At 41.7% G+C, this 14427-nt stretch overlaps 1 pseudogene; it reads right to left on the bottom strand.

The window, feature by feature from the left end:
• Nucleotides 1-2336: 2336 nt before the first annotated feature.
• Nucleotides 2337-3235, bottom strand: LOC102982734 (probable ATP-dependent RNA helicase DDX4; annotated as a pseudogene).
• Nucleotides 3236-14427: the final 11192 nt, after the last annotated feature.

The raw sequence follows: 14427 nt of genomic DNA, 5'->3' as shown, positions 1-14427 counted from the left end.
TTCGGTACGCGGGCCCCTCACTGTTGTGGCCTCTCCCATTGCGGAGCACAGGCTCCGGACGCGCAGACTCAGCGGCCATGGCTCACGGGCCCAGCCGCTCCGCGGCATGTGGGATCTCCCTGGACTGGGGCACGAACCCATGTCCCCTGCATCGGCAGGTGGACTCTCAACCCTGCGCCACCAGGGAAGCCCTGTATTAACTATTATTAATATTGATCATTATATCCTCTTTGGATAATGTGAGGTAACAATTAAAAAGAAATTTAGAAAATTAGATATATCAAACAAATCAACTCAGAAATTTAGAAGGCAATAGAAATAGGATATTGTCAAATATTTAAAGAGTAGATTCCAAGTGTTGTGAGGCCTGAAACTTATACAATTTGGGGAGCCCTTCGTCAGAAAATAAATACAAACTTACAAATATAAAATTAGGAATGGGGGGCTTCCCTGGTGGCTCAGTGGTTAAAAATCCACCTGCCAATGCAGGGGATATGGATTCAATCTCTGGTTCAGGAAGATCCCACATACCACAGAACAACTAAGCCCGTGTACCACAACTACTGAGCCTGCGCTCTGAAGCCTGTGAGCCACAACTACTGAGCCCACATGCCTAGAGCCTGTGCTCTGCAAAAAGAGAAGCCACTGCAATGAGAAGCCTGAACAACATAACGAAGAGTAGCCCCTGCGTGCTGCAACTAGAGAAAGCCCGCTCACAGCAACGAAGATCCAACACAGCCAAAAATAAATAAATAAAATAAATAAATTTTAAAAAATAAATAAAATTAAGAATGAAGGATGCTCACATTAGCACTGTTTGAAAAGACAAAACAAAATAAAGCATAGCTATGCACCTCAGTAGGTGAATTGTTAAAAAAAAAATAGTGGTACATCCATACAATAGAATACCAAAAAGTCGATTAAAATAATGAGATATGGACTTCCCTTGTTGCACAGTGGTTAAGAATCCACCTGCCAATGCAGGGGACATGGGTTTGAGCCCTGATCCAGGAAGATCCCACGTGCTGCGGAGCAACTAAGCCCGTGTGCCACAACTACTGAGCTTGTGTGCCACAACTACTGAAGACTGCATGCCTAAAGCCAGTGCTCCGCAACAAGAGAAGCCACCGCAGTGAGAAGCCTGAGCGCCTCAACGAACAGTAGCCACCGCTTGCCACAACTAGAGACAGCCTGCGTGCAACAATGGAGACCCAATGCAGCCAAAGTATACAAATAAATAAATTAATTTAAAAAAATAGGGCTTCCCTGGTGGCGCAGTGGTTGAGAGTCTGCCTGCCGATGCAGGGGACACGGGTTCGTGCCCCAGTCCGGGAGGATCCCACGTGCTGCGGAGCGGCTAGGCCCGTGAGCCATGGCTGCTGAGCCTGCGCGTCCGGAGCTTGTGCTCCGCAACGGGAGAGGCCACAACAGTGAGAGGCCCGCGTACCAGAAAAAAAAAAAATTAATAAAATAAATAAATAAATAAATAATGAGGTATGCATTAACATGGGAAAGACTGCAAGGTGTATTGTTAAGTGAGAAAAGCAAAATTCATTTTGGCATATAGGCTAAGTTGCCTAGCTGATATTCATTGCTTCAATTTTCCTTACTAAGAGATCTTAGTAATCCTTAGTTGGGAGGCAATGTGCAATTTTTCTTTAAGGAAAATTAGGCAAATACCACAGAAAGGCCAAGCAAACTCACAGGGTAGACATTTGGGTAGAAAACTGATATAAATACCTTTCTCTCTGGAAAGAGCAAAGAAGTTTGATTCTCTTGAGTTGTGCCTTTTCTTGTTTCCATCTGACTCTTTCCTCTTCCTGTAATCATGCTGAAGCCAATGAACAGGACAAGAGGGGGCAAGTAAATTAGAGGGAAGGACATCTCCATAGGTCATTCCTATTGATTCAGGAAGGACAAGTTCATCTTAATGAAATTCTCAATCTCACAGGCTGGAAGTAAGAGCTTTCCTTCTACTCCCATTGCGTGAAATTTCTTTCCATCTTACGTCCTGAAGAATATTTTGTCATCTATTCTGGTCATTCTCTATTCTCTCCCCAAGTAAACTGTAAGCTCTTTTCAAAAAAAATTTTTTCAAGACATTTAAAATGCTTTAATTTTTCCAGTTAACAGCATTTGTATCAGTAACTGCAATATTGTAATTTTTAGCATCTCACATTACCTAGTCAGTAAAGATTTATTTTTTTTGAGGGTATGAGTAAGAACAGGAAGACAGGAGACACAGAATGTCAGACTTCACACTTGTATCAAAAACTCAAAAATTAAAATTTTTTCCTTTGCAGCAAAACTATACCACAAACTTCAGTGTTTTAGCTTTAATCCCATGATTCATCATCTACTGGATTGGGAGCTTGTGAAAAAGAAAATCATGCTATGTTCAGGGTGCTCTTGCCCTGATGATTCTTTTCAGTATCATCAGATGCAAACACATTTTCTCTCGTTCTGTCACTGAAGCCAGGAACACATGTGCTCAAGGCACTTTCTTCAAACTGTGCAGAACACCCTGTTGAGCATCTGGCAGTACTTTCAGTGGAGGCTGTGCTGTATGGTTATCTGAGCGTCAAAATAAGAAATATCTCTGCCAGCGTTTCCACAATGACCAGTACACTGGATTCGGTGAACACATCTTCAAAACTGATAACATATCAAACATTTTCAATATCTAGCCCTCTGGCAGCTACTGAAGTAGCTACAAAAACTGGGCGCTTTCCACAATGAAAATCCCCAAGAATTTGCTCTCTTTCTCTCTGTTCCAGGCCACCATGAATACGTATGGTTGCTATTTTTTTCCTGACAAAGAAAAGTTACAATAAAATCTGCTTTCTTCTTAGTTTCAGCAAAAACTATAGTTTTTTCATCACCTGTGTTTTGCAGAATTTCTACAAGTTTTTCTCTTTTTCAGTACTAGCCAGCTGGGAGAATGGTCTGCTGAACATCTCTACGTTCTCTGCTCACTTATCCAACAGCCACAAACAAATAGTTTAACTTTTACAACTCCTCAGCCAAGCTTTGAATTTCCTCTGGGAAAACTGCACTGAGCAAAAGGGTTTGATGTTCCTTTGATTGCTGGGCAGGAAATTAGCTTCTTCATTTCTGGTCCAGAATCCATATCCAGCATGCAGTCAACTTCATCTAAAATTAAATATTTGAGTTATCTGAGACCAGTGTTTTCTTTATCTGTGATATCCGTTCATCTTCCAGGAGTAGCACGTAATAATCATAGTCTTGTAATGTCTGGGTGAGAGCAAAAGGGGACACCATTCTTGGTTCAGGAACTCTTGCTAGGCAACTGACATACTTCTTTGCTTTTATCCTTACACATTCTTAGAGATAGGGATTATTATTTTTACTTTACATACAATGAAACAGAGGCTCAGAGAGGTTAGATAAATTATCTTCTAAGTGGTAGAGGCAGGAAACCATCTGGGACTTTATGGACAATGCTAATCTGAAAACTAAAAATGCTAATAGGAATCTTTATAAAATTGGTCTGCCTTTTGAAGCATTCCTGTCTCTTCTGCCAAAGAGAGGCTGCCCCAAACTTCCTATGAAGTGAACAGAGAAACACTGTGCTTCATTATATCTACATTAAGGATGGGCTTTAGCCAAAACTGCAAGGTAGGTGAGGTGAGACTCAGGGGCTTTTCTGTCTCTGTGCTTGGTGGCTCCCCCTTAGCACCATCCATGAGGTCACATCTGACCTGAGTCTGGGCCAACTTCCAGAATTAAACTCCACTTCCCTTAGTGCTGCAGTCTTAGCTGGTGGTCATGGAGGGAAAGTAATCTCAGAAGAGAAATGTCATGAGGAAGTTTAGTTTATAGAATTTGGAAACAAATACACTGGGTTCAAAAAACATAGGTCCTCCACTTATTAGTTCTGTCACTTTGGATAAAGCACTTAAGTACTCATTCCAAAAATTTGGAATACGGAAATTTCCTCACATGGTTGGTATGAGGATTAGAGATGATGTAAATGAAGGGTAAGGCTAACAGTAGGTGCCATTAAGACGTAGCTATGACTCACAGCTCCTAGATGAATTTTTGGTAGATGCGAAGCCTGTACTTTTCCAACAAAAAAAATAGAAGAAAAATTTTAGGGATTTATGATCTTACTAAAGTCAAAAGTATGTACTTAAATAATTTATAGTCACCTCAGCTAAAATAAAAAAATATGTACATTTGGAACAAGTCTTCAACTTGGGCTTACCTTGTCTACTTTGGATTGTCACCCTAATTTACTCCTCTTTGGAGATTTTCTATTGGGAAAATGAGATTGGAGCAGACTCTCTTTAGCAGATGTCCTTTTTGTTGGCACTGGGGTCCTGCTGGGAATAGGACACTGTCCAATGTCCATCTTCCTCCCCCAACTTGGAAACAAAGGGAAAACTCCCATGAAAACTCTCTCTTGAGAGACAGTTCCCCATGGATCTCTCAGGTTTCTGCAAAATTTGTAAGCAGAACTAACTGCCCTTTCATTCTAGTTTATCTTCTCACAGATTTTGTAGAGGGAAAACCTTGGAAGATAGAGTTGGTGTCTCCATGTGGAGCAAAGCACAGCCTTGCATATTGCCCAGAGTTTCCCTCTGGGGCTAAGGCTGACAGATTTGCTCTAAGGCCATAACTAGATTCAGATTCTCTATGCTCAGGATTCCACCACCTGCTCTGCATCCACTTGGGCTACCTCTGCCTCAACACCATGGGACTTGGGGAGTAAGGAGAACCAATCTGAACATAAATCTCATGCTGCTTGCTGTGCTGTGATTAGTAAAGTCCATCATCTCTCATCCAGGATTCTCTTGTCTTCTGCCAGCATGAAACTGTGACAGGCAAACTTGTTAGCTTGAGAGTAGGTAAAAATTCACATCCTTTACAGTTCTTGACGCAGAGCATGTGAAAACACTGAAATGTACAGTTGTCAGGCCAGAGGACTCAGGAATCTCTTCTGATTAGGGAGTGCAGGTGGCTAAGGGAAATTGTTGGAAGAGAGGTAATACCTGAACTGCATTTTGAAAGATGAGTAGAAGTTGGCCAAGTGAGAAAGGCTAAGAGAAGATTTCCGGGAAGAAGAAATGAGACATAGGTATGCATATGTTTGTGAGAAATTGGAATATTAGAGCTCAGATTGCAAGGGGATGGGTGTGGCAGGAGGTAATCTACAAAGCAGTCTGGGAATATATTGAGTAAAGAAAGAAGAAAAACTGATTTCTGGATTTTCTGCTCTGCTAAGCAGTCTCATGTGAACGGTCTCATTTTACTAGCACAGCAACTTTCTTAGGTTAGGTATTACTAACCCTTAAGGCTCAGAGAGTTTAAATAATTTCTTTAAAAATAATCAGCTAATAAATACTACAACAATGATGTAAGACCAATGCTCTTTCCATATTGTCTTCAGCCACTCAGTGAGTAGCGTTTGATTCTTATTCTGTAGGTAACATCAGGAACCGTCTGGGTTTTTTCTTTGTTGTTGTTTGTCTGTTTTGCTTTTTCCTTTAGGTCAAGATGTCCTAATCAAGTCCATCATTTAGAAGCAGCATGAGGTTTTTGACAGGCGTAGTCTGGGAAGAGTGAGACTAGTTACGAGATAACTGTAATGCTCCACTTGAGCATTTTTAAGGGGCCTGGAACTGGGTATATGGAGAAGAGAGAATAATTAATGGATTTTGGAAGTGTAGTATATATTTATTTAACTTTTTATTTTATGTTGGAGTATAGCAGATTAACAATGTTGTGATAGCTTCAGGTGCACAGCAAGGCAACTCAGCAATACATGTACATGTATCCAGGAAGTGTAGTATATTATAAAGGTGAAATGATTTAGAAAACAGGCACAGAGGTTTATAGCTTGGATGACTAGATGATTTCAATTAACTGAAATAGGTGATTCTAGTTAAGGAATTTTGAGGGGCAACATTATTAAGTTTATAAAATAAATGAGATGAAAAACAGTAAATTTCTGATAGTGAAATCTCAGGCAGCTTTTGCTTTATGGAAGATAAGGTTTGGAATAAGGGATGTTCAGTTTTTCATTGAGTAGACAGATTATTGTTTTCATTGGTAATTACAGCCTAATAATTTAAATCATAAAATCCTGCAGATGTGAGACAGCATTTAATGAAGGTGTTTACCTTGCAGTAAGAAACAAAAACACACAGAAAATGTTATCAAGTTGGTTGCCTGGACCTGAGCTGGGGTCCTAGTCAGGGCTGAGACCCATTGTCTCAGCCAGGGAAGTTCTTTTTCTTCTAGATTCGCACAGCCAATAACAAAACCAATGCTGAGACTGAAACAGCGCAAGTTTTATTCAGTGACAAAAGAATGGAGAAGCGGAAACTTAGTTCACAAATCAACTTCTCAACCCACTTGGGATGGAGATACCATATGCATATGAGGGTCGAGGTAAAAGGGAGGGAATTGGAAAGAGTAGGAGGAATATTCATGGCTTATCTGAGAACAGGGGTATGGTTTGAACCTGGAACTAATGCAACACTCCTTTTCAGTCCTGTATGAGCTTTTCCAGTTGTTGTCATGGCAACTGTCAACTGTCTTGGCACTGGTGTGTCATTTAGCATGCTAGTATATTACAGTGAGCATATAATGAGGATGAAAGTCTGCTGGAAGTCAAGTCTTCTGCCATCGTGGGCCTAGTTGGTTCTAACCAGTTCTTGTTTTTCTCTTTGCAGCTTCCTCCTGAAACTTAGATAAGAGCAATTGGTTTCCATTCAAGGGAAGGGAAGGAGGGGAAGGGGTATGATTACAGGGCAACAGACTTGGTCACAAATAGACATTGTAAGAAGGATTAGAATGCTAATTTACCCACTCAACCTGTTACTGTATTTCATTTTGTCTAATTAGTTATTAGTTTCTTACTGAAATAATAATTTCTCTCCCCAACTAAATAATTTTGGCTCAAAACAGTGGACAGATTTTCTTCTTTTCTATACCCTCTCATCATTTCTCTCCAAAACCCCCTTCAAAAATTGAGTCCTGGAAAAGATTTGAAGCAAGGGTGCTCATGAGCAGGAAAAAGACCAACATTTCTTTAACTTTGGTGGTTAACTTTACTTATTTTTTTATTCTTGTTTGTAAAAAGAAAGCCTGAATGATTCATACCATCTGTGGATTTAAGTGACTTCTCCTATTACTTTGAGAAAACATAGCTTTTCTTTGAAAATGAAAAAGAAAATTGTTTTACAAAACTTTTTGTCAAGTGAAAAGATTGTGTATATGTGCATAGCAAGTTTTAGATCACTGTTTAGTCAGAGCTCCAGTTAACTGGCTGATTCACCACCACCACTAATGCCAGGATAAAATTTCTCACTTAATGATAAGGACAACTGGCTGAATGTAAACCAATGTTCATTCATTCAGGTATATTGCCTAATAACTGACTCATTCTCAAGTGTTTTTTTTTCTTTTTTTGGTGGAAACACACACACACACACACACACACACACAAATACAAGCAAGAGAGAGAGAAATAATAGCAAAATGGGAGCTGTTACATGGTAGAAGTGAACACTTGAAGGGGTGATTTCTTTATTTATCACTGTGCAATGCAATTTACACCTCAAATTACTGTATAGAAATATTCTTAATGACAGTTTGAATGTTTAAATATGAAAGTAAGGGTATTTCTTTTTCATTACAAGTATGAAATTAGCCATGGTAATGTCACTGGTGGAAGGGCGAGTTCCTCAGTTCTTGTACTTTCAAGGGAAAGAATTCAGATGAGAGACATTGAGCAGTTTTAAGTAGCAAGAGCTTTATTAAGCAAAAAGAAAGTACGCTCCTGAGAAAGGATGAGAGCAGGCTGTCTGGAAACTGGAAGCAGCCCCACAATGGGGTAGGGTTGGGTTTTTTAGAATGTTGGTCCCTCCCAGTGTCCTGCATCATTTGACTGACAAGTTGGTCGACAGCTTTAGGTTATATAACTTTTCTCCTAGTGCTCAGGTGCTTACCCATAAGCACCAAAATGAAACCGACAGCAAAAACCACAATGCTGATTTATTACAAATATGGCATAATGAACCCCAGGTTACTTTGAGTCACCTTTTAGATCTTGGTGTGCCTGTGCCAAGCTTTGCTAGCAGTTTTATCTTTCTTGGTCCTGATATGGCTGGAAACCTAGCAGTGGTTCTTGGCCACAAGAGGGAGGCTCTCTGGGTGTGTTCTGATCACAGTGTCCAGGTCGGGGAGGGAAAGATGACCCCATCCAGGATGGGGTGGGGCCTGCTCATGTCTGACTAGCTACCTAACATTCCCCCCTCAAAAGTTGGGACCCTAAAATCTTTGGGAAGATGGACTTCATCTCTCTCTGGCTGCTTCCTGCTGAAAAGGGGCATAGTGGGGTTTAGGGTCCCTCTTCTTGCTGACTGTTGGGTTCCTGTCCACTTGTCCTGGGGGGTCAATCCAAAGGTCCCATGTAGAATAATTTTGTCTCTTGGGTATTGATGGGCTGATACCCTTAACTGAGGACCATCTGAGGTTTTATTGCCTGCCACATCCAAAGTTGCCCTGGGCTCTGTCCCCGTGATGATGGTCCTTGATATGGGAGCTGGCCAGAGCTGAGGGCCCCTTCAGTTCAAGGCCATGATTTGGTCAGGGGCCAACCCAAGGTCCCTTTGGACTTCGGAGCAGTCCCTCTTCCAATGGCCAAACTTGTTGTAGTATTGAGGCATGGCTTATGGGGTCCCTTTGTCTCTGGGCAGTTTGTCTTACAGTGTTCTGGTTTCCCACAGTGATGACACTTGCTGGGGGGAGCCTCCTGGGGGCAACCAGGTGTTGGCTGTCAGACTTGTAATGTTGCCAGTAGTTGAGCCTGCCTTTTAACTTTGTGTTTTTCTTTCTCCCTCTCCTCATCCTCTCTGTCTCCATTGTAGAAGACAGAGGAGGCTGCCCTAAGGAGCTCTGTGGAGGTGGTATTTGGTCCCAAGGCCATCTTTTGTATTTTCCTCCTTATGTCTGGGGCAGCCTGAGTGATGAAGTGGTCATTTAAAACCAGTTTCCCTGCCTCTGAGTCAGGATCCAAATTAGTGTATTTTATGAGCACTTCTCTCAATCACTCATAGAAAGTGGAGAGATTTGCTTGTGGTCCTTGGTCATAAGTGGCCAGTTGACCGTAATTAACAGGTTTTATTTAACAATTATACTGCTTACAGTTAGTTTACATTGTTCATTGTTTATTCCCTCAACTGAGCAGAAGAGAAAGTGGTTCCTTCAGGTTAACTCAAAGGTCACGGTTAGTTGCCTGAACTTGTCTAGATATTTTTCAGGGTCATCTGAAAACTTCCCTAGATCTTGTTTTATCTGACTGAGATCCTGCATGGAAATTGGAACACTGACTTTTATGGGAAGCCCGGCAGGCCCTATTACCTCCTGGAGTGGACAAAGTTTTGAGGAGTTATGGGATCCTGGGTAAGAGGGCAAAGCATCAGGGGGTCCGACGCTGGGTATAGTGAAGAAGGGTCTGATGATGTTGAACCTCCTTTTTTTCCCCAGAAGGGAGTTCCTGTAGACAGGGCTTATTGGCTGGCTGATGATTGTATCATCAGGAGAGGGGGAGGGAACTTTGGTAGACAAATTAAGAATTGCCAAGACAGCAGAGTTTGCCCAGCAAGTCTTGCAGAGTTTGGGGTTTTCCCTCAAGGAAAAGAAGACTTGGACATAAGGGACCTTGCTTTACTTGCCCATCTTTTGACAAAGAGGTCAAGTTGGAGAATGGTATTGTAAATTAAACTCCCATTTTCAGGCCAGATTTCTCCCTCTCCTAGCTTATTTTAGCACCATGCTGTGTTGCAAAAGAAAATTAATTGTTCCCTCTTTAAGGTTTAGGGATCAAATTTAGCCAGATTCTTTAGGATACATCCTAAGGGTGAATCTTGAGGGATGGACAGTCGGTTGCCCATCTGAAAGAGAAAAGACAAATGTGCATAGGGGTCTTGAAGAGTCCCTCAAGTCCCTTTTGGCCTTTTGTGGGTGAGGCATCCCTTACCACTGATCCTGCCGGGCAGAACACATTTCAGTTCTCACCCCGGGGCTACTGTCTAGTGCACCTTACCACATGCCCCATCCTGAAGCCATTGTGGCTTCCCTGAGTCCTTTCCCTGTATGCCTTATGTCCAATCATCAAAGGTCCCAGGTTGGGATGTAGTCCCTGGGATTTAGCATCTTTCCAATTTCATCCTCTCCTCAAGTCCTGTTGACCCCATTTAAGGACGATCTTAAGGAACAGCAAGGAACTATCTTCAAAGTGAGTCTTAGTAAATACAGACCTTAATTAATGAAACTAGGATTTAATATTTAGTGAAACATAATTCTCTCTCTCTCTCTCTCTCTCTCTTTTTTTTTTTTAAATTACCCTCATCTCCATCAAACACAGCCACGACTAATTTGTTTTCAAAATAAGTTTGGTCCATTGACCACATAGGCTCTTCCATACTGACTCCGGTGTAACTCCTCAGGAGTCTCAGATTAAATTCCCAAAAGGCATCTCAAGGCTAAGAAAGCCAGGCCAAAGGCTTGCCATCAGATTTTGCCTAGGTGAATTCCTCTCTTCTAGAGGTCCCCCAAATATTTAGAGATTCCTGTACATGTCAGGAGACAGTCTTTTTTATTTACCTGATAAGGCTATTCATAACCCAAGGGTCTCCAGTTTTTGGAGGGACCAGGCAGAGAGAAAAGAAAAATGTTTTAATGTTACCCACAGGGGTAAATTACCAAATTGTTGTTAATCATAAGTAGCTTGAGGAGAAGGGCTTTTCTAGATCAGAAAAACAAAGATTAGAAACTGGTAATATGTAAGACAAAAGTCATAAAAATTATAATCATGTTTAGCAATTCATTTAATCCCATATAATTAATTTTTGTTCTGTTTGAGTCCAGCTTTTATATTAGTTTTCTTGACCTTGTCTGATGATTGAGGATGATAGTGACAGTGATAATTTTAAGAAGTTTGTGAGATTTCTGTTAAGGATTGTATGATTTGTCCAGTGAACTGGGTGCCTTGATCACTGAGACTGTAGAAAGTATACCCCAGTTGGAAAACACATTTTCTAACCATTTCCTTTTCATTGTGAGGGCATTCACCCTGCAGCCAGGGAAGGCTTTAACCCATCAAATAAAAAAATGAGGTTTGCCAGGGAGCTGGGAAAAGCCAAGTGGCCATCTTGAATTTCCCATAGCCCTGACTGTTTTATTTACAGTTATTGTTTACCCGTTTAAATTCTCTGATTTAGGTGTAGACTGTTGCTATGCTACAAGGACAACAGGAGGCTGAAAGTCTGACAATGAGGAGCTAAACTTTTCATAGAAGTGGCCAAGAGAATTTTGTTCTCTTAACAGAGAGAGAAAAAAAAAAAAAATCAAATTCCAGTGTTATATTAGCTTACTATTAATAACAAAATTCAATTACCTAATTAAATTCAGTCTAGTCTTAATCCTGACAATTTACAAAATTCTTTTCTGAAAGTTCCTTTTTCACAAACCTTTTATCACTTTCTGGATCCATATTAATTTGTCCCATCTTTTCCCCATACCTAAGCAACCAGCCCTAGGGCAAAATTATTCTCCTTTTTTCCTCAACAAAAATATATGTCCAGTCTTTATACCTTCTCTTGCCTTCAACATATCCTACTTGTTTTACATACTGAAATAATTCCCTTATCACTTTAGCAGCTTTAATTATTATAATTTTTAACCTTTAAAAGACCTTAACAAAACCAAGAAACAAATCATTGAACTGTTATATTAGCATTTTCTGATTGGCAAACTTAAGAAAAGATACTTAAGATTTCTATTGGTCCTTGGCAAGTCAAGTTTTAAATTACATACCCCCTTTTTCTAAATTAGCATTTTACAAAGATGGGAGAGATAAGGGTTCCTGGAAAAGACGGTGGTAGGATATTTGCATTTCAAAGACATAGGAGGAGAAAGGCAACTTCCTCCTAGGAGGATGTCTGTTTGTTTCCTTAAGGCCAGAAAAAAAGCTTTACTTTTTTTCTCTCAATACTTACAAGCCTCTTAAAATAAGTAGGGGAGGTTTGGGGAGTCGTAAAGGGTTGGTGAATTTTGGATTAGTCAAGGAAACAAACAAGAGCCAGTGGGAGAAAAAGCTACCAGAGTCCCAGGGCCTAAATTCTTCAGAGGGGGAGGGAGGAGGCCTAGGCCCTGAGCAAACTAAATGGATTACCTTTATCACTGAAACAAAAGAAAAAGAAGCAAGTAGAGGTAGGGCTGGAGTGCCACAAGGCAGTGATAACAATACAAGGCAAAAGTTCCCCTCAGGATACGGTCCTTGTGCTGTTGAAGAGGGCTACCTCTCCACAGAAGTAAAAAAGGCAACATCCAACCTGCTGGTAAAGCTGGCAAGGAGGCTCAAGGATCAATAGACAGTCTAAGAAGTTAGGAGAGAATGAGGATATAAGAGAAATCCAGGACAGGAGGGAAGGTATGAAGCCATGAGCTTCCCAAGAGAGATTCGTAAGCCTGCTGAGAAAGGTGCTTGACCACTAAGGGCTGGGTTGCAAATCTAGAGGAGGATGCACAGAGTCCCCCAAATTGGGCCACCAATGCAGTTCCAGTGTCCTGGAACCAGACTGGGACTAAGAACAAGTAGTGATTCCTAAAACTTTGCCTCTGTGCACTGGTGTCGAATTGAATCTCGGAGACAGAGATTTGGGTGAAGTAGAAAAGAATAGCTTTATTGCTTTCCAGGCAAAGGGAGACACAGCGAGCTCATGCCCTTCAAATCTGCATGTCCCCACCTGGGAGGATTTGGTGAGGAGTTTTATAGCAATGGTTCAAGGGTGGGGTTGCTGATAATGATCAGGGTGTGTGCAGGGCCTGCACTCTTTTAATCTGGCCTCAGGTAGTCTCCTAATGAGCTTTTCTGGTTCCTTTAATCTGGCCTCAGGTGGTCTTCTCTGGAATGAAGAATGCTAACAACTTCCATTTGCTGGGGGGTTTTAGTTCTGTAAAGAGCTCAAAGATATTGTTATATGTATCCCTTGAGGTGGAACCAGGACCCAACCCCAAGGCTGCTCTATTGTTTCTTGGCTGCTCCTCCCTAATCTCTTCATGCCCTCCCTTCCCTGATTAGTGACTGTTTGAAAGGCTTCCGTACCCAGGAGCCCCACTGGATCCTGCTTGGTTTCAGTAGGGAGGGGGAATTGGGCTCCAGCAGCCACAGAAGGGAAACTCACCTGACCAAGTTGCCAATTATTTGTTGCGCGGTCTTAATTTGGATGTCTGGTGGTCATCTCGGTGGATCTTCTTGAGTCCAAAGAGATAGAGTGATAAAGGAGAAGGAGAAAGATCAAGGGGAGAAAAGCCCTGGCCTCAGTGGGCTCCTTCATGGTTGGAAATTGTATTTCCACTAGGTCCCAAGGACAGCGTCAGCTGCCACCCGAGTGTTATTTGGATCTGCACGGCCTGGGGGATACCCCCGCCACCCTTAATTGGGGATAGCCATAACACAGTAAGTGGACTCAGATTGTGCCCTGTGTGTCTTGGAATGCAAACAAAGCAGAAACTGAGAGCAAGCAAGTTCTCATGAGAGAGAGAGTGAAGTCAGGTGAGACATGCAGTTTACCTTGGCAGCAATCTGAGTCACAGCACCAAATATGTCACTGGCAGAACGGTGATTTCCTCACTTCTTGTACTCTCGAGGGAAAAATTCAGATGAGAGGCATAGAGTAGTTTTAAGAAGCAAGAGTTTTATTAAGCAAAGCGAAAGTATGCTCCTGAGAAAGGATGAGAGTGGGCTGTCTGGAAACCAGAAGCAACCCCGCAATGGGGTAAGTTTGGGTTTTTTAGAGTGGTTGTTCCTTCCTGTGTCCTGCATCATTTGACTGACAAGTTGATCGACAGCTTTAGATTATATAACTTTTCTCCTAGTGCGCAGCTTCTTACCTATAAACGCCCAAGTGTAACCCGATGGGGGTGGGGCGGGGAGGAGGGAACCACAATGCTAATTTATTACAAATATGGCGTCATGAATCCCGGTTACTTTGAGTCACCTTTTAGGTCTTGGTGCGCTTGTGCTAACCTGTGCTGGCGGTTTTGTCTTGCTTGGCCCTGCTGTGGCTGGAAACTTAGCTGTGTCCTTGGCCACAAGAGGAAGGATCTCTGGGCGTGTTCTGGTCACCAGTGTCCTGGTGGGGGAGGGAAAGATGACCCTGTCCGGGGTGGGGGGGGACCCACTCATGACTGACCAGCTACCTAACAGTAATACTTCTATTGGAATTTGAAATACAATTTTTTGAAACTTTGCTTTTAAATAGTGGGAGGCTCCAGCCAGAGCCAAAATCAGTTTCAACCAATGACTTTTATTTCTGCTAAATAAGTTATCTAAAATTTATTTGAATAAGGGAAAGTGTAAACAACAGAGTTGGTAGGCAGTTTTTTTTA

The sequence above is a fragment of the Physeter macrocephalus genome, chromosome 8 (assembly GCF_002837175.3).
Source record: "Physeter macrocephalus isolate SW-GA chromosome 8, ASM283717v5, whole genome shotgun sequence".
Lineage (NCBI taxonomy): Eukaryota > Metazoa > Chordata > Mammalia > Artiodactyla > Physeteridae > Physeter > Physeter macrocephalus.
The sequence above is the reverse complement of the archived record's forward strand: the minus strand, read 5'-3'. Positions and strand labels throughout refer to the sequence as shown.